Raw genomic sequence first — 23,965 nt, forward strand, 5'->3', positions numbered from 1 at the left:
TACTGACCTTCTTGCTAACGTTGCATCAAAACTGATCCCATCTGAAGATTACAGTCTCGATAAATTTTTTGTAGAGTTAAACTTTAGACCATCCATTCCTGATAATATCACCAATTGGCAGATATTTAATGACGATGAAGACATTTTAAGCTTCTTAACTTCTAAAAAATCATACGATGACCAAATAATTGATGAGGATGAACACAATGATAAATTGAAACGGAAAATAGATGATAATCCCATACCCAAATCTGTAGTAAAACTTGAGGATCTCTATGATTTAAAAGACGAATTTAAAAGAGTTACTAATTCAAAACTACAAAGTTCAACTTTGAGATTTGAATTAATAAACCTTAGGACAGATCTTAAACCTCAGAACATCAGTTTAGGACTTGGTCTCTTGTCTGAACAAAGATTATCCTTCATTCATTTGTTAAAAATATATAAGGATATCTTTGCTTGGAGTTACGAATATCTCAAAACATTTGACACCTCCATCATTCAACACACAATTCCAATGACATCTAATGATAAACCTGTCCAACAAAAATTAAGGAAAATTCATCCAAACTTAAAAAATCAAACCAAAACGTAATTGAATAAACTCCTTAAGGCTAAAATCATTTTTCCTGTTAGGCATTCAAGATGGGTTTCCAACTTGCTACCTTTTAGGAAGAAAAACAATGATATCCACATTTGTATAGATTTAAGGAATCTCAATAAGGGCAATCAAAAAGATAATTTCCCGCTAGCCACTATGGAACAAATTTTATTATCAATTGCTAGTTCCAAACTTATGTCTTTCCTTGATGGTTTCTTAGGATATAATCAAATCATGGTCCACTCAGATGATAGGCTAAAGACTACTTTCATAACTAAATGGGGAACTTATGCCTACCAAAAAATTCCATTTGGTTTAATAAATGCAGAGGCCACTTTCCAACAAGCCATGGATATAGCTTTCAAATGTTTTTTAAACAAAATGTTTGTTGTTTATCTGGATGACATTACTGTTTATTCAAAGAACAAAAATAATCATTTGCAGGACTTAAGACAAATTTTTGAACGCTGTAGAAAATATGGGATTTCATTAAATCCAAAAAATTCTTTTTTTGCTCTTAGTGAAGGGAAACTTTTAGGATTCATTGTGTCAAAAATTGGAATTTACATTAACCTTGATAGAATAAAAGAAATTTCAAAAATTTCTCCACCATATAACAAAAAAAATATGCAATCATTTTTTGGACAGATCAATTTTGTCAAAAGGTTTGTCACTGATTTCTCACAAATTATTTTGCCATTACAACAATGATTAAGAAAGATGTAGTTTTTAAATTGGGTCATCATGAAAAGCACACATTCGATTTAATCAAACATGGAATTATCAATATTCCTTTTTTAAATACTTCGAATTTCTCCGATCATTTCATCTTGTATACCTTTGCTTCTTCAACGTTTTATGCCACTGTTTGGACACAAATTGATAATCAGAAAATTGAAGCACCTATCTTTTTTTTCAATTCAAATTTTTGGGGCACTGAATTGAATTATTCAGAAGTAGAAAAACAAGCATTTGCTGTATATAAATATATAAAGCATTTTAGACCTTTACTTTTAAAAACGCATACGGAAGTAATAGTCCCATTCTCAGCAGTGAGGCAATTACTAATAAAAATTAGGAGAAAAGAGAGAAAATTGGGTAACAACTATGCAGGAGTACGATATTGAAATTAAACTAGCCAAAATTGTCAGAGGGCAAGGTTTCTGCAAGATGCTTACAGGAGAATCTAACATACTAGCCAAAGGGGACACATGTAACAATGAACACATTTATGAGGTAAGTGTAATTGATGCTGAGTCCCAATATGATGATTTAATTTTTTATTTGAAAAATGGATATGCTCCTCCCAAACTCAATCATAAAAGGAAAACAGATTTACGATTAAAAGCAAGTCATTATGAGATTGTTGATAACATGTTATTTAGGAGAAACTTTGATTCCATATTGTTAATATGCCTTGAAAAGTCTGAAGCACAAATAGTTTTGCAGGAACTTTATGATGGACTAGTGGGTGGACACTTTGGAGGAGATATTGCTACACAAAAAATCTTACACACTGGATACTACTAGCCCACTCTCTTCAAAGATACCCACACATACATAAGGGAATGAAAAGCATGCTAAACTGCTCTTGGAAGACAACAAAAACCAGCCTTGCCTCTGTAGCCAGTCAACATCGAACAACCTTTCAAACAATGGGGACTGGATATCATAGGTGAAATCATTCCTCATTCTTCTAAACAACATAGATATATTAGAACTGCTACAGGTTACTTCACTACGTGGGTGGAAGCAATTCCACTAAAGGTAGTTAATTCTGAATCTGTTATTGAATTTATTGATCAATTTATCATTACAAGATTTGGTTTGCATTTTGCACTTATATTTGATAATGTATCTTATTTTTCGGTTACCAATATGATTGAATTTACAATTAGGAGAGGTTTTAAACTCAAATATTCTACTAATTACTATCCCCAGGGAAACAATTTGGAAGAATCCACTAATAAAAATCTTAAAATAATCAAAAGAATATTGATCAAAATCAAAGAAACTGGCACAAAGCTTTAATTTTCTCTATGGGCTGATAGGATAACTCAGAAGGCCTCTATAGGAACTTCTCCATTCAACTTAAGATATGGGAAGGAAGGCCTCATTCCATCACATTTAGCTCTTCCTTCATTAGCCCTAATTCAATTTATTGAAGAAACACCTTCTTCTTCCTTGCAATTACGAAATTCACAAATCCTAAAACTAGAAGAAGAAACGGAAAAGACCAAACTCACACACACCAAACATCAACAAATGGTGAAAGTTTCTTTTGATCCACATTAAGTTACACAAAGATTCTTCCAAGTTGGAGATCTAGTTCTCAAGTGGGACAAAGCACACAAAGAAAAAGGGAAACATACCAAATTTTAGAAATTATGGCTTGGTCCATTTCAGATTGTTGAACAGATAAGCCCATCTACATTTATACTTCAAGATTTATCAGGAAAGAGAGATTCTCTTCCTGTAAATGGGCTCATCTTAAAGAAATTATTTTCTTAATTTTTTTTAACTAAAAAAAAAAAACTGTAAAAAATCACTTCCATTGTACATCCCGCTGCAATTTATTTTTCCTTTACAGATTTTGTTAATAAAAATGTTAAATAGTACTCTATTGACTTTTCAAACATCTCTCGAAGTTATTTTTCATTTTTTCATTTTGAAGGTAGGAATTTTTAAAGAAGTGGTTACCAAAATTGAAAACTAGATAAAAATTATATAACTCTGAAAATTTTCCATTAAGTTGTGAAATATTTTAAAAACCTCAAAAATTATATCATTTTACTCTAGTTTCAATCAAAAAGGTTATCCTTAAAAAGTAAATACTATCTTACAACTAAAGCACTTTCAACTCATATTTGTCATCCAAAACTCTTAAGGAGTCAATGATCCTCCCCATCCATTAAAAAGAGAATTTTTAGAGTGTAATTCTAAAATATAATAAATCTAAAAAGATAAGAGGTCTCATCACGAGCCTGCTTACCATGATCATAGGGAACCAATTAAACTAACATTACCATATCGAATACCAAATCAAGGTAATGGCTTATGGTTTTTCAATTATAAGACAAAGGGTCTCATCACGAGTCAGCTTGTTTAGTTTGATTATTACCAATGAGTGGCATTATCGTTATCTGGTCACCAAACCAAGACAATGAATTTTTAGCATCAGTTAAAACAATAAAGAAAAGAAAAGAAAAATAAACTTACCACTAATTATTGCACTATTAAATGGATGGGACACTGGATTGTTGTTGGTTGAAAAGTAACCCTATTGAGGCTATGAACGTGTTAACACCCAGGTTGTTCCCTATGACTCCCAAGGGAATACGGCCGGGGTAACCACTAACCAATCTTTTGATCACTGTTTCTAGCCAAACTGTGATCAGAGAGGGCTCTCTCTTTATGATTTGTATCTGTTATGATAGTGTTTTAGGCTAGGTATTATGCACAGGTTTTGTTTATGTTTTGGTTGAAGATTTTCTTTCAGGTCTTGTGATATAATGTTCAAAGAGTCAAATATCATTGGGCAATGGAGTCTATGGCTGTAGGTGTCTAGAAACCTTGAGGTGAATTGGTGAAACTTACAGGGCCATTTGGATACTTCATACAACAAAATTTTTGATTTATAACACAAACAGGTGAAAAAAACCAGTGAAAGCAATTAAGAATTTTCACTAAAGTATTTAAGTATTTCCACCAAACTAGGTATGAGAAACGAATAGATGTCTCAGGAGCAAACTTGAATCCCTGGGAATGTCTATCACTGTAAAAGATATAGTTTTAAAGTGCAGCAATTAAGAATTACACTTCATTCACTGTATCTGAAGAAAACATGGATAATAGCTCAGATTGAGTTCAGGGTAATCAGTGATTAAATCCTGGAACTATTCTTCTACTTTGCTATTAAGTGTAAAACATTTAAACAATAAAAGAGAACAAAAGACTCGAAAACATGTAACACAGAGATTTAAGAAAGACTTATTGTTTTATGAAACACTCTGGAATCCTGCAACATTCACCATTCATCACAATGCATCAAGGTACGCCAAGCTTTGGAAATTCCATTCACCCTTTGTATTATTTCTCTGAGAATTTTACAGCAAGTGAGATCTCCAAAATGAAAATAACAACAACCCCTTCAGCTTCAGTGAGGGGCGAATATATACATACGATTTTACAAAAATATCTGAGTTCTAAGTTATCTCAGACTTAATGTTCTCACCAACCTTTGAGATATTATTATCCGAAATTTATTACAGCATTGAATACAAAATAAAGGCGTCTTGATGTTCTGTCAGAAGATATTTTAGCCTTTGGGAGCTGCTAAGTCGGTTGGGATACTTTGATCAAATGCTGGAGAACCCGACTTTATGGCTCGTGCGCTGTATTTTGGGTCTGCCACCTGTGATTGTGATTGCTGCTGTGGTGAGTAAATAGCCTTGCTGAGTTGGCTCAGCATCTGTCTTTTCCTTGTGGAGTTATCCACCAAAATTCTGCCTGTGCATGACTGTTCATAAACTGGAGAAAATTAACGCTACAGGTTCGGGCCTGATAAGATTATCTGTGTCAAATTCCTCCATACTTCCTGTGTGGGCAATTGGTGTTTTATGATTGCCTGCATAGTTTCATCTGCTTCTGTATACTTAAAGAAATTTGGTGGTGTATCAAACAGGTGATCAATTTCATTCATGATAAAAAACAGGTTATCCACCCTATCATACAAATTCTGCCCTGATGCTGGCCCTGTTTCTGCTGAGGTACTAGGTTGTTTTGCAATTTGTGCTGCAGCATGGGCATCAACCCTTTTGATGTAATTTTCCAGGGTAAGCAGTCTTCCTACACTGCTTAATATGCTGGGGAGGCCTCTGTTCTGTAATGCCAGGAATCTGTCCAGGAATTTGTTGATCTCGGTCTGCATATCCTGTGTTCTCCTCTCCAGCGTTCCAATTAGGCTTCTTAGTGTCAGGACTCTTTTAACTACTGAGATTGTCTCAGTCCTGTTGGTAATTCCTATTGTGGCCAGCTGAGAGCTTGTCTTGTTATTTAAAATATTGATCATTCTGCTGGCAGCATCTGGCATGTGGCCAAGGCTTGCTCTAGCTCTGTGTATTTCCTTGTTTGCCTTTGTGATGAGTACTATTTGCTCATCCATAGTCTCAATATACTGCCACTGATTGGTGATGGATCGACCAATGTTGCCCCAGAGGACTGCTTTTAATTCTGCTGTTACTTTTTCTAGTGCAAGCTCTTTTTCTAGTTCAGCTATTCTCTTTTTTAGAGCTTTTACCTCTCTTTCCTTTGCTGCCTCATTCTGCTTGCTTTTGTCAAATCTTTCATTCACCTTAGTCAAAGACCTTTTGACTTCATCAAGCTCTTTCATTTGGGATTCAAGAACTTGGATCTCAGCTTGCAGCTTCTGCATATCCAGACTAGGAGTCTGCTCTGTTGTTGGCGTAGTTGTTGCTGTAGATGGTGCTGTAGTTCCTGTCTGCTGAGGAGGAAGAGTAGTTGTTGGAGGAGCTTCTTCAAGATTGATTACTTCCGGAGGGGGCTGGGAAGTTTGGCCCTCTTCTCTTTGTTTCAATGCTGTCTGTAATGCTGCCTTTGCAGCTTCTGATTGTCCTAGCTGGTCTTGAGTCCGAACCAGCTCCTTGTATAAGGATATCATCAAATCCGTAGCATCCTTTTCTAGCCTTTGCTGAGCAACTTCATCTGTTTGAGGATGGATGGTGGCTGGGAGCTTGATTTTCCTCCTTAAGGCAGCCATGTCTTGATCCCTTATCTTCAACAGTTCTTGGATACCTTTAACATCTTTAGGATCATGTCCTATTTCTATAATTACATCCTCCAAGGACTTGATTCTGTTGTCCTTGGCTTGTGATGAAGCCCTCTCCAATTCTAGCTGAGAGGCTGTATTATCCAGGCTGCTCTTCAATTTATAATTTTCCAATGTCTCATCTGCCAAGGAGGCATAGACCATCTCACCGGTTTGTTTATGTAGCTCTATTTTATCCATAGGGTGGATGTCTTTGGCTAGAACCTCCATGTTGGTCCTGAGGTAATCCGAGGCAGATTGGGGATGCAGAGCTGTGGGCATGAAATGACTCATGATCATTTTGCCTTCACTTACATCAAAGGCAGACATGAGTCTTTGCTGATTGGTGGGAGCCAGGTTCAGCAAATGATTGTACAGCTGTATTTTAATAGGATCACTCCTCCTTTTAATGTCGATAAATTGCTGTTTGATGCTTACTTGTCCTTCTTGGTGCTGGCTGGAGGAACTGACCTCTCCTCCCATAGCTCTATCATGTTCATGCTGGAATGAACTGGCTGACACTTCTCGGCTGGGTGGGCCCATGCCCGATGCTTGTCTTATTGCCGCATCATCTTCTGGGAAGTCATTCAACCTTTGCCTTTTCTCTCCCTGATTGATGGATGAAGTCAGGGGAGTCTCTCTATCTCTTTTCCTGGTTAAGTCCTCCTTTTGTGGGGTTTGGAGGACCGAGGCATCAAAAGTAGTTTCTGCCCTAGGAGGCACTATATTCTGAGCCTGTTGCTCAGTGGAACTAGGAGTGTCAATCACCTTTTCTTGCTGCAAGGGTTGCTGTTCCTTAAGTGGCACTTCTTCTTGCTGTTGCCCTTCTTGTTGCTGCTCCATCTCTTCTTGCTGTTGCACCAATGTTTCCACTTGCTCTTCTGTCAATGGAGGTGGCTGTTCCACCTGTTTCCCTTTATCTTTACTGGCTGTTTGTGGTGTTTTCCCGGCAGCTTGCTGCTGTGTTGTTGATGATGAAGCGGCTGATCCAAGCTGTCTTCTGTATGAATGAGGAACCTGTCCACAATTTTCCAAGTCAGCTTGCTTTTGTATATTTCTAGCTTCTCTTTCTAGAAGCTCTTCAGCAGTTATTTCTTCTTCTAAGGTACCCTCTTCCCAGCTTAATGCATTGGCATACTGTTCAATCTCAGGTTGTCTCTTGTGTGCATAACTACCCAATTTGTATTTTATCCTCCCGAGGGAGACAAAATGATTGGGGTCATAGGGTATCCATTCAAAACTAGTTTGCAGTCTGAGGCCTTCCAGGATAGTGTTTGCCTCTTTCCATCCCTCCTCTTTTCTGTTATATAGGAAAGGACCCAGCTGGCTCCTCACCTTTAGCTGTGACTTCTTGTTCTTGCTCTGAAAATGCAGGTAGTCTGAGTTGCCAAACTGTCTGAAATATTCCAAGGCAAAAAGCCTCATGGGGACATACCTTGGCAACCTAAAAGGGGTCAACTCACAGCCATATATTCTGATGACTGTGTGGTTCTGGTAGAGGTACCAATTACCAATGCTGTAGGTTTTGTTTAGGTGAAGAACTCTCTTCATATCATCAGTTAGCCTTGGAGGAGGAACACCATGCAATACTGTCAAGGCTGGATAAATGAATAAGTCAATGAACTCATTGTATGTGTAAGGTGACACAGATGTATAGTGAAAGACAGAGGTCCAGAACACCACTGATCTTGGATTTCCTTGGGCATTGAGTTGCTTCAAAGGAAAAGAGAAGGTAGCTGGTTGATAAAACAAGAAGAGGTGGTATATGTATGAGGTATACCTGAATAGTCTTTCTCTCTTCAAGTTCATAAACTGGTCATGGATTTTATCTGCAATGTATGTAGCATAATCATAATGCACAGCTGGGGGCTTACCAGGAGAGAATAGAGACAGCATTGCTATTATGGTTTCATCCACATCCTCCATTCCCTTGAATCCTAGGGCATAGCTGATCAAATCCACTAACATCCTGCCCAATTCATTCAAGTACTGATATCCAATAGGAGGAGTTCTGAAGGATTCAGAGCCTGGTTTCACAAACAGCTGATTAATCTTAATGACTTGGTCGGTTGTCAGCCTGCTTCCTTTCTTTATCAAATTCTGCATATTGAGGGGGGTCAATTGCTTGGCAGTATGGAAGTGCAGCATCTCGTTAATACTCTCTGAGGTGATCTGGAACAAAACTAAGCCTGAGGGGCTAATGATAGCTCTTCGGCTTGGGTCATAGCATTCCTGGCAGCTGTATATCAACTCTGGCATAGGGTTTACCTGGGGGAGGTTATAGATTGGCAGGTTTGAGTCCCAGATTCCCAAAATGTCTGCTCCACTAAGATGCTGGGCTTTCAACTCATTCAGCATCTGAATATTGTATTTGGAGCCCATAAGAAACCAGTCCAGCATTTGGTAATCCATATCTCCCAGGGCTTTCCACTCCAATTCCTGGTGAGGGGCATTGAGGGGCTTGATGTTGAGAGCAATGGGAGTCTCCATGATCTTCTTCAAAGTTCAACAATTGTAGGTGGATGGTTTAATGGAAGCAACACAGAATAGAAGTGATTTTCTGTAAAAACAGTTTGTATCTCAGATACCAGAGGAGGAATTTACACAACAGCAGTTGAAATACTGTTTGTTTCAGGAGCAGGGCTTCTCTATGGTCTCACTATGTCCTCTTTTAGCGGGTGAATTGAGTTTAACAAGAAATTTGCCGGGAATACGCAGTGAATGTTGTTTTTGAGCGAAATTACAGGTATTAAGGCTCGGCTGGTGTTTTTGGACTTCACAGTTGCAAATGTGGATGTGCAGAGGGAAATGGCCGGTGAAAATATAATTTTTTAAGGTCTCCTTAGCCCTCTGAGTAACTTTAATTTCAATAACAGGCGTATGGAGGGCAGCAAACGGTAAATACCTGTTAATTGACGAACAGAGGTCGCATAGGCGTGCACGGTTGGAGCTCTGGAGGTCGCCTTGGTTAACTGAGCAGGTTGGCGAAAATTTGGACGTAAACAGCCATGCAGAGCAGAAGTAGCGACAGGAGTAAAAAGTGAGAAAAACACGGTTTTTTGGGCTAATATGGACCTTTTTACCATTTTGGCGCTTTTTAGTGATGACGTCAGCATGACGTCATTGGTGGGTCAAGGTGAGGTGACGTCAGCTGACGTCATCGGGTGACGTGGCGGTAAGCTATTGGTCCATGGGGGCGATGAGGTGGCAGCCATGTCATCAGCGAGGTGGACCAATCAACGGCAAAAGGATAAGCAGAAATGACGTGGCGATATGACATAGGAGGGCAGCTGGCGGTCAGGACCGTAGCGGTTACGGTTAAGGCTTAGCCGCTACGGTCTCTCGGGGCGGTCTGGGTACGGCGCTGAAAGTGTCAGGCCTGGCTCCGAGAGCCCTTATTGTTTGACGCGTGGCCTGCCCGTGACGTGACGCAACGTCACTTTCTCGGGCGGTAAAGGACCACCATGGGGGCCGCTCCGATATTGCTGTGGATCGTCGGATCCTCGGGACCTGATCCGACGGTGAGCGGAGCAACAACGTGCTCGGAGTATATGCGCGGGCGGAAAACTTTGGGTTGTGGGTTTTTTTGATGGTTTTTCAATGTTTTCCATTTAAAACAAACTGCGCGCTAACCTTTTGGAAATGTGCCAGAGGCGGGCTTTTTAGACTTTGGGTAATTTTTGCAAAGAATTTAAGGGTAAAAGAGGGTTTATAAGGGTTTTTTCAATGCAAATGGTGGTTTGAGGAGCAAGTTGGCTTGTGGCAAGGGGGAATGGGACGTGATAGGTTCACCAAGGTGACCAGAGGTCACTTTGGTTCCTTTTGAAGAACATATGGCTATAATGCCAAGGGGAGGAGTATTTATAGAATTTGGGGCTTTATACACCATAGTGTTAATATTATTAGGGGAAGGGTAAGATAGGGGAGCTATATAGTAGAATTAGAGGTTAATATGAATGAGGGAGCAAATGAAGGGGATCTCACTGAGTTTATCTGAAATTGATTTAGTTTAGAGACTAGATAAAAATGAAAAAGATTTTAGACAAGAAATGTGGCTTCTGAATGAACAAGAACCACCATAAAACCATGATCTCTTTCCATGAATCTCAGCTGAAAAAAGGGAATGTTAGTAATGGAGTGAAGGGGGAAAGGGAGGTTAGTCATGCTCCTTGCTGCAATTTGAGGGAATTAACCACTTTGTCCATTGACAGATTTTTCCTTGGCAAAACACCTTTTGACACAAGTGCAATGGTGAAAATACCCTTTCTGCAACCACAACTGCTTACCCAGCTATTTTCCTAGCATTTTTTTGTTTCTCCATTGGAGGGTGCACTTGGACTTGCAAACCCTTACTTGCCTTTTCTTTTCTTTGGCTTTTTCTTTATTCTTTTCTATCTACTTCTACCCTTATCTCTTCCAAGGTCCCAGATTAGGCTGTTGGGATCCTTTTCTTCTCTACCTAAACTAGTTGTCTGCCAAGATTAAGCAGTTTGGACAGACTCCTTTCTCTATTCTACAACAGAAAATTTAAACATGGCATGATCCAGATTTAGACTTTTGGACCATCCATCAAAATTTGAAATAAGGTCATCAATATTTGAAACACTTTACACACCTCTTGTTCTCTAGGAAATATGGGATCTTTGTGATATCAAAGCAGAGCATATTTGGACTTTCCTTGGCCAATCATGAAATATGAAACCTATTGGTATAGGTATCCAACAGTGGCTCCACATGGGGATGGTTTTTCTTTTGAAAGACCAAGAACAGCAGGTCAGATTGCCTTGTTCTTTGACTGCCCATCTCAATCTTGAAATTTCGCTGCTTTGATGTGTCAAAACTGTGTGCCTCCTTTTTGAAAGACCTCTGATCCTATTTGCCTCTTGCTGGTTGGTGAATCACTTGGAAAACTGTATTTTACAATCTAAAACAGAAAACTATATGTACATCCGCATATATACAATGAATCCTTAGTTTCCACTCATGGGGAATAGTCAAAGTAGTGCTTCAGCATCCTGCCATTGACAGGACCTTCATCCAAGTCAGTTTCAGTCAGACTTTTAAGGAAGTAAGTGTTGTTACCTTGTACTGCTTGGACAGCAAATGGTCCTCTCCATAAAGAGTCAAACTTTCCATGTTTTCCTTTCTCTTCTCTTCTTGCATCCCACTTTAAGACTTTGTCCCCCACATTGAAATCTTCTGCTTTGGTTCTCCTATCAAAGGCCTTTTTCAATTTTTCTTGTAATATCTGCACTCTGCTGAAAACTTGTTCTCTAGTTTGCTGTAAACAGATTATCTGATTGATCCTCCTTTGCATATCATTTGGCTCTGCTTGACTTTCTTGCAGAAGCTTCATAACCGGTACTCCTAGTGATGAAGGAAATCTGGCTTCTAATCCATAGACTAACTCATATGGGCTGGTCCCAATTGATCTTTTGGTTGTTAGTCTATCTGCCCATAAAGCATTTACTAGTTTCTTATGCCAGTTCTTTTTGTTCTCTTCCAGCACTTTCTTTATGATATTTATTAAACTTTTGTTTGATGATTCAGCAAGGCCATTTCCTTGAGGATAGTAAGCAGTAGAATGGCCCAAAGTAATGTGAAATTTATGGCAGAAGTTCACCATTTTCTTGGATCTGAAGGCAGCAGCATTGTCTGTTATTATCTTGTCTGGACAGCCAAATCTAGCCAGTATATTGTTTTCCAAAAACTGAATAATTACTGAATCATTTGCTTGTCTGCATGGGGCAGCTTCAATCCACTTGGTGAAGTAGTCTGTTGCTGTTAAAATCCATCTGTGTTGTCCTGAAGATGAGGGATGAATTTCCCCAATGAAATCCAAGCCCCATTGTTGGAAGGGTCTTTCTGTTGCAATGGGCTTCAAAGGAAGTGGCAGCAACTGTCTTTTGCCTTCAAACAGTTGGCATTTGTGGCATGAGGTTGTAAATTTCTTAACATCAGAGAACATGGTGGGCCAGTAATAACCAGCCCTCAATATCTTGTCCACAGTGGACTTCCAGTACAAATGTCCACCACAGTCTCCAGCATGGAAATCTTGCATGATATTGTTAGTTTCATTCTCTATTAGACAGTGCAGCAATATACCTTCATGGTTTTTCCAAAGTAAATTTCCATCTATCACACAAAATCTAGATGTTTTCATTTTTAGGAACCTACACTTAGTTCTGGACAGTCCTGGGGGAGCACACAGGTTTTGTAACACATAGCAGATATCAGAGTACCAAGGAGATTGTTCAAAGGCTAGATTGATCTTTGGAGTCGCCAGCTCTGTTTCACTGTCCAGTTGGTTGATATCTAAGGCTTGGAAATTTGCTTCTGTCATTAATTTGGCCAAACCTTGCCCTTTTATTAGCTTTGTAGGTTTTATTTCAATGTCAAATTCTAGTATATTGGCAATCCATTTTCCTCTCCTGCCCTCTAAGTTTTCTTGGGTGAGAATGTCTTTGACAATAGGACTTGGTACGTAAGCCACAACATGGGAGTAAAGGATGTAAATCCTAAAGTCTTTAATAGCTTTGATCAAAGCATAGGCTTGTTTCTCCATTATTTGGTACTTTAGAGGGGCATCTCTGAGAGCTCTGCTGAAAAAGGCAATAGGCTTCTCCTTCCCTTGGTCATCTTTCTGTAATAAAACAGCAGCAATAGTATGTTGGGAGGCAAAGGAGAAAATGATAAAGTCTCTGTCAAACTGAGGATTAGTTAACACTGGGGTTCGAGTCAAGGCCAATTTTATACTTTCAAAGGCTTGTTTTGCTTCAACAGTCCATTTGACCTTTGAATCTTTCTTTAGCATATTGTTTAGTAATCTGATTAATTCTGCTAAATTAGGGATAAACCTTCTTAAAAAGTTGATTTTCCCTAAGAATCCTTGCAATTCCTTGACATTCCTTGGGTGAGGCATTTGTAGGATAGCTTGTATCCTATCTGGATCAATTCTTATGCCATCTTTTGAAATAATGTGTCCTAAGAGTTTCCCTTCTTCCAAGCCAAATAATGACTTCTTGGGGTTTAAGGAAATACCATATTTCCTGCATGTTATGAAAATCTGTCTCAAATGTTTCAAGTGTTCTTGGTCAGATTTTGAAAAGGGTGTAAGATCATCTAAGTAAATGACCAAGAAGTCATGAATTTCTTTTGCAAAAGCAATGTCCATTGCTCTTTGAAACGTTGCCCCTGCGTTTTTCAATCCAAAGGGCATTTTCACATACTTGAAAGTTCCCCATGGGGTTGTAAATGCAGTTTTGTCTTGATCATCAGGGTGTACTAGGATTTGATTGAAGCCTGAGAATCCATCAAGCAATGATATCCTTGAAGCCCCTACTACTCTTTGAAGAATGTGATCCATTTTGGGTAAAGGGTAGTTATCTTTGAGTGATACTTGATTCAAATTCCTTAAGTCTACACAAAGTCTAATCTCACCAGTTTTCTTTCTTGTAGGCACCAAATTTGAAATCCACTCTGAGAACCTGATTGGTGCTATGATACCAGCTTTGAACATTTTATGTAATTCTTTTTCAATGGAAGGAAGGAGCATAGGATTGATCCTTCTCAATTTCTGTTTGAATGGTTTTTGATTAGGCTTGAGGGGAATGGTATGCTGGATGACAGAAGTATCATAAGACTTTAGATCCTCATAACCCCAAGCAAAAACATCTTGAAATTCTTTAAAGAGATCAATGTATTTGGGCTTTTGATCAGGGGGCAAAGAGGCAGATAGCTTTATTATTTTAGGCTTGTCAATAGTACCAATGTTGCATTCTTCAACTGTTGCATCTAATGGTTGCATCTTTGGCTTCCTAGGGATGTCATTTGAATCAAAAATGTCCTCTAGTGGGGTAAGGCCTACTGGAAGGAAATTGTCTTTGAGTTGTATGATTTCAGCTTCAGCGTTGCTCATCTCTTCACAGTCAATTTGGTGAATTTGCTGAATGTTTTCATTGCTGAAAATGGTTGGACTCAGTAATTGTTTTGCTGTTCTAGGTGATATTGGGTGAGCAGACTGTTGAAACTGTATTTGTGATGGACTTGCTCCATCAAGTTTTTGTGATTGACATGCTGATTCAAGTATTTGTGATTGACATGCTGATTCAAGTATTTGTGATTGACTTGCTCCATCAATATCAATATTTAATCCTGTGAACTCTTGTTGCAAGGTTAAAAAATTGTTTATTTGCATGTCATCCTCAAATACTTGCCATTCTTTGACATTGTTTGGAATAGAGGGTCTGTATTTGACCTCGGCTGTGAAACAGTTATTGGGTTCTAATGGGAATTTGAAGGTGCTGGCAAACGTTGCCAAGCTGTGTGCATGGAGATTGTGGCCCCTTGAAATTTTCGTGATAACACACTCAGAGAAGGTCTCTAATATTTCAATTACAGCAGATCTGTAGGACCTCAATCTTTTGTCATTGGTGACAAAATTTCCTTTTACTTGTTGAATTACTAGATCAGAGTCTCCCATGATGGAGAGTTTAGGAGCTTGTAGTGATTTTGCTAGCTTTAGGCCCAGCAACAGAGCTTCGTATTCTGCCATATTGTTAGTGCATCTAAAATTCAATCTATAAGCCCTGCCTTCTGCATAGTCTTTCTCTTTGTTATGTATCCACACTCCAGCTCCTGCCCCTAACTTGTTAACTGAGCCATCAAATTCTAGGACCCACAGGGTATCTTGCTGAACAGGAGATTTAAAATTCTGTTCATGGGATGGCAATGTGAGCATGAGTTGGGGTTTCTTTTCCCATTTGTTTTCTAGGACAACTTTATCACTTGTTTGACAATTTTTAACAACTAGAGGAGGGATAAGGTGTATTGTTGGTGTGCTTAATGTTTTGCAGGTGCTACTTAGTTGATCAATGTTTTGTTCTTGTATGAGTGTTTCGGTCCTAATCTCATTGTTTGAAAGGCTTGCGCTGTCATTGAAGAGGATGAAGGAGTCTATGTCCGAATGGACAGCATATATTGGAAAATTTTGAGGCTTTTCTTCACTGCTGACCATATACTTCATGAGTGTTTCCCTGTACAGTCTTTTTGGTTGCCCAAAGACAGAGATAGTGGCATATGACATGTCTAATTGCAGGGAACCTTGGAGCTTGGCTCCCCATGATCTTGATAACAGCATCCCATATTTAGGTGGGATATCAGCGACTACAACATCCATTAGAATGGTTTTGTTGGGATATTGAACCAGAGACACACATAAATCTTTTATTAGGCCTAAACATTTGACTTGGCTAGAATCAAAAGAAAACAGGTCTTTGTATGGTCTTGTTATATCCAAGTTCAATCTTTCCATGACTGCTTTTGGCATAAGGTTGTGAGAGGCACCTGAGTCGAACATTGCATTATGCAGTATTTTATCATGAACATGCAGGCTGACATAAAAAGGTAAGACCCCTGTGACTATTGTTTTTCCATCTACCTCTGGGCCAAACAGTAATTCTGGGGTGTCATCTAGCACGTTTACATCATCTTTGCTATTAGTGAGTTGAAGGGATTTCTTGATCTGTTGTTTGTATATGTCATGCTTGGCTAGCTCTGAGAGGGGAATTGCTATCTTTAGTTTGCCAATCTCTGTGCCTAGGTCAAAGGGTTTGTCAATTTGGGTTTTAGAGTCACGGATAGCAGTCTTTTCTCTGTTCATTAAATCTTCTTGTTGGATTTCATCTTGATTTTGAGACCTGCCCCTTTTACTCATGTCTTGAGGGGTAAAATTTGAATCAGGGTGAGAGGACGAAGTTGCCATGGGCTGTTGTAGTGGGGACAACAGTTCAGTAACCTCCTCAACTACAATTTCTTCTGCAGGAAAGTTTATTTTGTCATTGGGTTCTGTGATCATGGTTTCTTTAGACCTCTGTTTATCCTTTATCTTGTCGGGCTGGTTTACATTCACAGTCCTACTCCTCAGTTTATACTGTTTATGGACTTCATAGACAGCAGTATCATATCCTTGTTTAAAGTCAAAGGATTCTCCTGATTTTGTTTGGAATGTTTTGCTTTCATCCTCCTCATGGTCTTCTTGTGTTAGGAAAACATGGCTTTTACCATCCAGACCCATTAAGTTAATTTCAGGATCTTCATTGAGCTGATTGGCTGTGGAAGTTTCTGCATAGTTTTCTTGAAAAGGGGGTCTAATGTCTTGGTCAGCACTTGTCTTTCCTATGTTTGGGTTCTGAGTTCTCCTAAAATTCGGGTTTCTAGGAGGGTTGCTTTGTGATGCCTCCCATGATGATTTTCTTTCAACTGATTCCACTCTTTCACCCAATCTCTTCATGCTGTTTAGTATTGCATCCAGCTTTTGATCAAAACCCGAGGGCTCCTCTCTGAAGCCAGTCTTCTTTTCCAACTTTGCCCTGTTTCTTTTGGCAATTAGGTTAGCCTCTACAGTGACTGCAACCCTTTGAGCTTCTGCAAGGGTTGGAGGATCTCTTTCTTTCAATTGATAGGCCATATCAGAATCAAAACCGTCAGGGAAGTTATACAGGGCCAAATCAGGAGGGGGCCTTAAGTTCTGTGGGATAGCATTATATACATTGTTAAACCTAGCACAATATTCCAAAACTGTTTCTTGGGGACCTCTTTTAATAGTGTTATATTCACCAAGTATGTGGAGAGGATCTTTCTTCTTCTCCCATCTCTCAGTAAAAGCTTCGTAAAGCTGATCAGGTGTTGCAATGGAGTTTGCATTGAGGGATCTGAACCAAGTTCTAACATCCCCAGTTAAGCTTTGAACAAAAATTCTCATCCTGACACTGTTATCATCTATTTCATAGGTCTCAAAGTGGTCTTGCATCTTCTTAGCATGCTGGACAGCTGTCAAAGGGCCATGGGAGTCAAAAAATGAGATTTTGGTTTGGTAGTCTTGGGGTAGAGCTGGAGCATTAGCTGGTATCTGCAGAGGTGCATACCTGTTGGCCATGTTTATGGGATTTACAGGGTTGACAGGAATAAATGGGACAGCAGGGATTACTGGTGTAACAGGGTTAATGGGATGGGTAACAAATGGGGAACTGGTTGAAAGAGTATGTGCAGTGGGTGAAGATGTAAGAGGAGGACTTTGAGGTGTTGATGATGAACTAGGGGAACTAGGAGTGGACCGGAAAAGAACTTTGCAGGGTGTGGGAATGCAGATAGGGTGATCTGAAATTATATCTGACTCAGCAGGCTTCTCCTGCTTTTGCTGTCTCCTAATGTTCTTTGGAATGATATTTGGATTATCAACAATGATAGGTTGATTAGGGTCAGGGTTTGCCCTAGTGTACCTTGGGTTTCTTTTGGGAGCCAGCTTCTAATTTCTTTTGAATTTGTACAAGAAGTTTATATATGCAAGGACTGGATGAAAATTTTGGAATGGCTATATATGTTCCAAAGCTAGGATGAAGATTCCCTAATTAGCTCTTCCCTACAGCTGTCCCTGCATTACAGAAACAGTTCTAAGGCCTCTTGGCTAGTTTCAGGCTTGATGGTAGCTTTGGAAGATAGATAGTAATTGAAAGATCTTAAGAAGTCCCCAGCGGAGTCGCCAATTATGTTAACACCCAGGTTGTTCCCTATGACTCCCAAGGGAATACGGCCGGGGTAACCACTAACCAATCTTTTGATCACTGTTTCTAGCCAAACTGTGATCAGAGAGGGCTCTCTCTTTATGATTTGTATCTGTTATGATAGTGTTTTAGGCTAGGTATTATGCACAGGTTTTGTTTATGTTTTGGTTGAAGATTTTCTTTCAGGTCTTGTGATATAATGTTCAAAGAGTCAAATATCATTGGGCAATGGAGTCTATGGCTGTAGGTGTCTAGAAACCTTGAGGTGAATTGGTGAAACTTACAGGGCCATTTGGATACTTCATACAACAAAATTTTTGATTTATAACACAAACAGGTGAAAAAAACCAGTGAAAGCAATTAAGAATTTTCACTAAAGTATTTAAGTATTTCCACCAAACTAGGTATGAGAAACGGATAGATGTCTCAGGAGCAAACTTGAATCCCTGGGAATGTCTATCACTGTAAAAGATATAGTTTTAAAGTGCAGCAATTAAGAATTACACTTCATTCACTGTATCTGAAGAAAACATGGATAATAGCTCAGATTGAGTTCAGGGTAATCAGTGATTAAATCCTGGAACTATTCTTCTACTTTGCTATTAAGTGTAAAACATTTAAACAATAAAAGAGAACAAAAGACTCGAAAACATGTAACACAGAGATTTAAGAAAGACTTATTGTTTTATGAAACACTCTGGAATCCTGCAACATTCACCATTCATCACAATGCATCAAGGTACGCCAAGCTTTGGAAATTCCATTCACCCTTTGTATTATTTCTCTGAGAATTTTACAGCAAGTGAGATCTCCAAAATGAAAATAACAACAACCCCTTCAGCTTCAGTGAGGGGCGAATATATACATACGATTTTACAAAAATATCTGAGTTCTAAGTTATCTCAGACTTAATGTTCTCACCAACCTTTGAGATATTATTATCCGAAATTTATTACAGCATTGAATACAAAATAAAGGCGTCTTGATGTTCTGTCAGAAGATATTTTAGCCTTTGGGAGCTGCTAAGTCGGTTGGGATACTTTGATCAAATGCTGGAGAACCCGACTTTATGGCTCGTGCGCTGTATTTTGGGTCTGCCACCTGTGATTGTGATTGCTGCTGTGGTGAGTAAATAGCCCTGCTGAGTTGGCTCAGCATCTGTCTTTTCCTTGTGGAGTTATCCACCAAAATTCTGCCTGTGCATGACTGTTCATAAACTGGAGAAAATTAACGCTACAGGTTCGGGCCTGATAAGATTATCTGTGTCAAATTCCTCCATACTTCCTGTGTGGGCAATTGGTGTTTTATGATTGCCTGCATAGTTTCATCTGCTTCTGTATACTTAAAGAAATTTGGTGGTGTATCAAACAGGTGATCAATTTCATTCATGATAAAAAACAGGTTATCCACCCTATCATACAAATTCTGCCCTGATGCTGGCCCTGTTTCTGCTGAGGTACTAGGTTGTTTTGCAATTTGTGCTGCAGCATGGGCATCAACCCTTTTGATGTAATTTTCCAGGGTAAGCAGTCTTCCTACACTGCTTAATATGCTGGGGAGGCCTCTGTTCTGTAATGCCAGGAATCTGTCCAGGAATTTGTTGATCTCGGTCTGCATATCCTGTGTTCTCCTCTCCAGCGTTCCAATTAGGCTTCTTAGTGTCAGGACTCTTTTAACTACTGAGATTGTCTCAGTCCTGTTGGTAATTCCTATTGTGGCCAGCTGAGAGCTTGTCTTGTTATTTAAAATATTGATCATTCTGCTGGCAGCATCTGGCATGTGGCCAAGGCTTGCTCTAGCTCTGTGTATTTCCTTGTTTGCCTTTGTGATGAGTACTATTTGCTCATCCATAGTCTCAATATACTGCCACTGATTGGTGATGGATCGACCAATGTTGCCCCAGAGGACTGCTTTTAATTCTGCTGTTACTTTTTCTAGTGCAAGCTCTTTTTCTAGTTCAGCTATTCTCTTTTTTAGAGCTTTTACCTCTCTTTCCTTTGCTGCCTCATTCTGCTTGCTTTTGTCAAATCTTTCATTCACCTTAGTCAAAGACCTTTTGACTTCATCAAGCTCTTTCATTTGGGATTCAAGAACTTGGATCTCAGCTTGCAGCTTCTGCATATCCAGACTAGGAGTCTGCTCTGTTGTTGGCGTAGTTGTTGCTGTAGATGGTGCTGTAGTTCCTGTCTGCTGAGGAGGAAGAGTAGTTGTTGGAGGAGCTTCTTCAAGATTGATTACTTCCGGAGGGGGCTGGGAAGTTTGGCCCTCTTCTCTCTGTTTCAATGCTGTCTGTAATGCTGCCTTTGCAGCTTCTGATTGTCCTAGCTGGTCTTGAGTCCGAACCAGCTCCTTGTATAAGGATATCATCAAATCCGTAGCATCCTTTTCTAGCCTTTGCTGAGCAACTTCATCTGTTTGAGGATGGATGGTGGCTGGGAGCTTGATTTTCCTCCTTAAGGCAGCCATGTCTTGATCCCTTATCTTCAACAGTTCTTGGATACCTTTAACATCTTTAGGATCATGTCCTATTTCTATAATTACATCCTCCAAGGACTTGATTCTGTTGTCCTTGGCTTGTGATGAAGCCCTCTCCAATTCTAGCTGAGAGGCTGTATTATCCAGGCTGCTCTTCAATTTATAATTTTCCAATGTCTCATCTGCCAAGGAGGCATAGACCATCTCACCGGTTTGTTTATGTAGCTCTATTTTATCCATAGGGTGGATGTCTTTGGCTAGAACCTCCATGTTGGTCCTGAGGTAATCCGAGGCAGATTGGGGATGCAGAGCTGTGGGCATGAAATGACTCATGATCATTTTGCCTTCACTTACATCAAAGGCAGACATGAGTCTTTGCTGATTGGTGGGAGCCAGGTTCAGCAAATGATTGTACAGCTGTATTTTAATAGGATCACTCCTCCTTTTAATGTCGATAAATTGCTGTTTGATGCTTACTTGTCCTTCTTGGTGCTGGCTGGAGGAACTGACCTCTCCTCCCATAGCTCTATCATGTTCATGCTGGAATGAACTGGCTGACACTTCTCGGCTGGGTGGGCCCATGCCCGATGCTTGTCTTATTGCCGCATCATCTTCTGGGAAGTCATTCAACCTTTGCCTTTTCTCTCCCTGATTGATGGATGAAGTCAGGGGAGTCTCTCTATCTCTTTTCCTGGTTAAGTCCTCCTTTTGTGGGGTTTGGAGGACCGAGGCATCAAAAGTAGTTTCTGCCCTAGGAGGCACTATATTCTGAGCCTGTTGCTCAGTGGAACTAGGAGTGTCAATCACCTTTTCTTGCTGCAAGGGTTGCTGTTCCTTAAGTGGCACTTCTTCTTGCTGTTGCCCTTCTTGTTGCTGCTCCATCTCTTCTTGCTGTTGCACCAATGTTTCCACTTGCTCTTCTGTCAATGGAGGTGGCTGTTCCACCTGTTTCCCTTTATCTTTACTGGCTGTTTGTGGTGTTTTCCCGGCAGCTTGCTGCTGTGTTGTTGATGATGAAGCGGCTGATCCAAGCTGTCTTCTGTATGAATGAGGAACCTGTCCACAATTTTCCAAGTCAGCTTGCTTTTGTATATTTCTAGCTTCTCTTTCTAGAAGCTCTTCAGCAGTTATTTCTTCTTCTAAGGTACCCTCTTCCCAGCTTAATGCATTGGCATACTGTTCAATCTCAGGTTGTCTCTTGTGTGCATAACTACCCAATTTGTATTTTATCCTCCTGAGGGAGACAAAATGATTGGGGTCATAGGGTATCCATTCAAAACTAGTTTGCAGTCTGAGGCCTTCCAGGATAGTGTTTGCCTCTTTCCATCCCTCCTCTTTTCTGTTATATAGGAAAGGACCCAGCTGGCTCCTCACCTTTAGCTGTGACTTCTTGTTCTTGCTCTGAAAATGCAGGTAGTCTGAGTTGCCAAACTGTCTGAAATATTCCAAGGCAAAAAGCCTCATGGGGACATACCTTGGCAACCTAAAAGGGGTCAACTCACAGCCATATATTCTGATGACTGTGTGGTTCTGGTAGAGGTACCAATTACCAATGCTGTAGGTTTTGTTTAGGTGAAGAACTCTCTTCATATCATCAGTTAGCCTTGGAGGAGGAACACCATGCAATACTGTCAAGGCTGGATAAATGAATAAGTCAATGAACTCATTGTATGTGTAAGGTGACACAGATGTATAGTGAAAGACAGAGGTCCAGAACACCACTGATCTTGGATTTCCTTGGGCATTGAGTTGCTTCAAAGGAAAAGAGAAGGTAGCTGGTTGATAAAACAAGAAGAGGTGGTATATGTATGAGGTATACCTGAATAGTCTTTCTCTCTTCAAGTTCATAAACTGGTCATGGATTTTATCTGCAATGTATGTAGCATAATCATAATGCACAGCTGGGGGCTTACCAGGAGAGAATAGAGACAGCATTGCTATTATGGTTTCATCCACATCCTCCATTCCCTTGAATCCTAGGGCATAGCTGATCAAATCCACTAACATCCTGCCCAATTCATTCAAGTACTGATATCCAATAGGAGGAGTTCTGAAGGATTCAGAGCCTGGTTTCACAAACAGCTGATTAATCTTAATGACTTGGTCGGTTGTCAGCCTGCTTCCTTTCTTTATCAAATTCTGCATATTGAGGGGGGTCAATTGCTTGGCAGTATGGAAGTGCAGCATCTCGTTAATACTCTCTGAGGTGATCTGGAACAAAACTAAGCCTGAGGGGCTAATGACAGCTCTTCGGCTTGGGTCATAGCATTCCTGGCAGCTGTATATCAACTCTGGCATAGGGTTTACCTGGGGGAGGTTATAGATTGGCAGGTTTGAGTCCCAGATTCCCAAAATGTCTGCTCCACTAAGATGCTGGGCTTTCAACTCATTTAGCATCTGAATATTGTATTTGGAGCCCATAAGAAACCAGTCCAGCATTTGGTAATCCATATCTCCCAGGGCTTTCCACTCCAATTCCTGGTGAGGGGCATTGAGGGGCTTGATGTTGAGAGCAATGGGAGTCTCCATGATCTTCTTCAAAGTTCAACAATTGTAGGTGGATGGTTTAATGGAAGCAACACAGAATAGAAGTGATTTTCTGTAAAAACAGTTTGTATCTCAGATACCAGAGGAGGAATTTACACAACAGCAGTTGAAATACTGTTTGTTTCAGGAGCAGGGCTTCTCTATGGTCTCACTATGTCCTCTTTTAGCGGGTGAATTGAGTTTAACAAGAAATTTGCCGGGAATACGCAGTGAATGTTGTTTTTGAGCGAAATTACAGGTATTAAGGCTCGGCTGGTGTTTTTGGACTTCACAGTTGCAAATGTGGATGTGCAGAGGGAAATGGCCGGTGAAAATATAATTTTTTAAGGTCTCCTTAGCCCTCTGAGTAACTTTAATTTCAATAACAGGCGTATGGAGGGCAGCAAACGGTAAATACCTGTTAATTGACGAACAGAGGTCGCATAGGCGTGCACGGTTGGAGCTCTGGAGGTCGCCTTGGTTAACTGAGCAGGTTGGCGAAAATTTGGACGTAAACAGCCATGCAGAGCAGAAGTAGCGACAGGAGTAAAAAGTGAGAAAAACACGGTTTTTTGGGCTAATATGGACCTTTTTACCATTTTGGCGCTTTTTAGTGATGACGTCAGCATGACGTCATTGGTGGGTCAAGGTGAGGTGATGTCAGCTGACGTCATCGGGTGACGTGGCGGTAAGCTATTGGTCCATGGGGGCGATGAGGTGGCAGCCATGTCATCAGCGAGGTGGACCAATCAACGGCAAAAGGATAAGCAGAAATGACGTGGCGATATGACATAGGAGGGCAGCTGGCGGTCAGGACCGTAGCGGTTACGGTTAAGGCTTAGCCGCTACGGTCTCTCGGGGCGGTCTGGGTACGGCGCTGAAAGTGTCAGGCCTGGCTCCGAGAGCCCTTATTGTTTGACGCGTGGCCTGCCCGTGACGTGACGCAACGTCACTTTCTCGGGCGGTAAAGGACCA

The sequence above is a fragment of the Pinus tabuliformis genome, chromosome 3_2 (assembly GCF_031772625.1).
Source record: "Pinus tabuliformis cultivar Carrire ecotype Pingquan chromosome 3_2, CPIR1, whole genome shotgun sequence".
Classification (NCBI taxonomy): Eukaryota; Viridiplantae; Streptophyta; class Pinopsida; order Pinales; family Pinaceae; genus Pinus; species Pinus tabuliformis.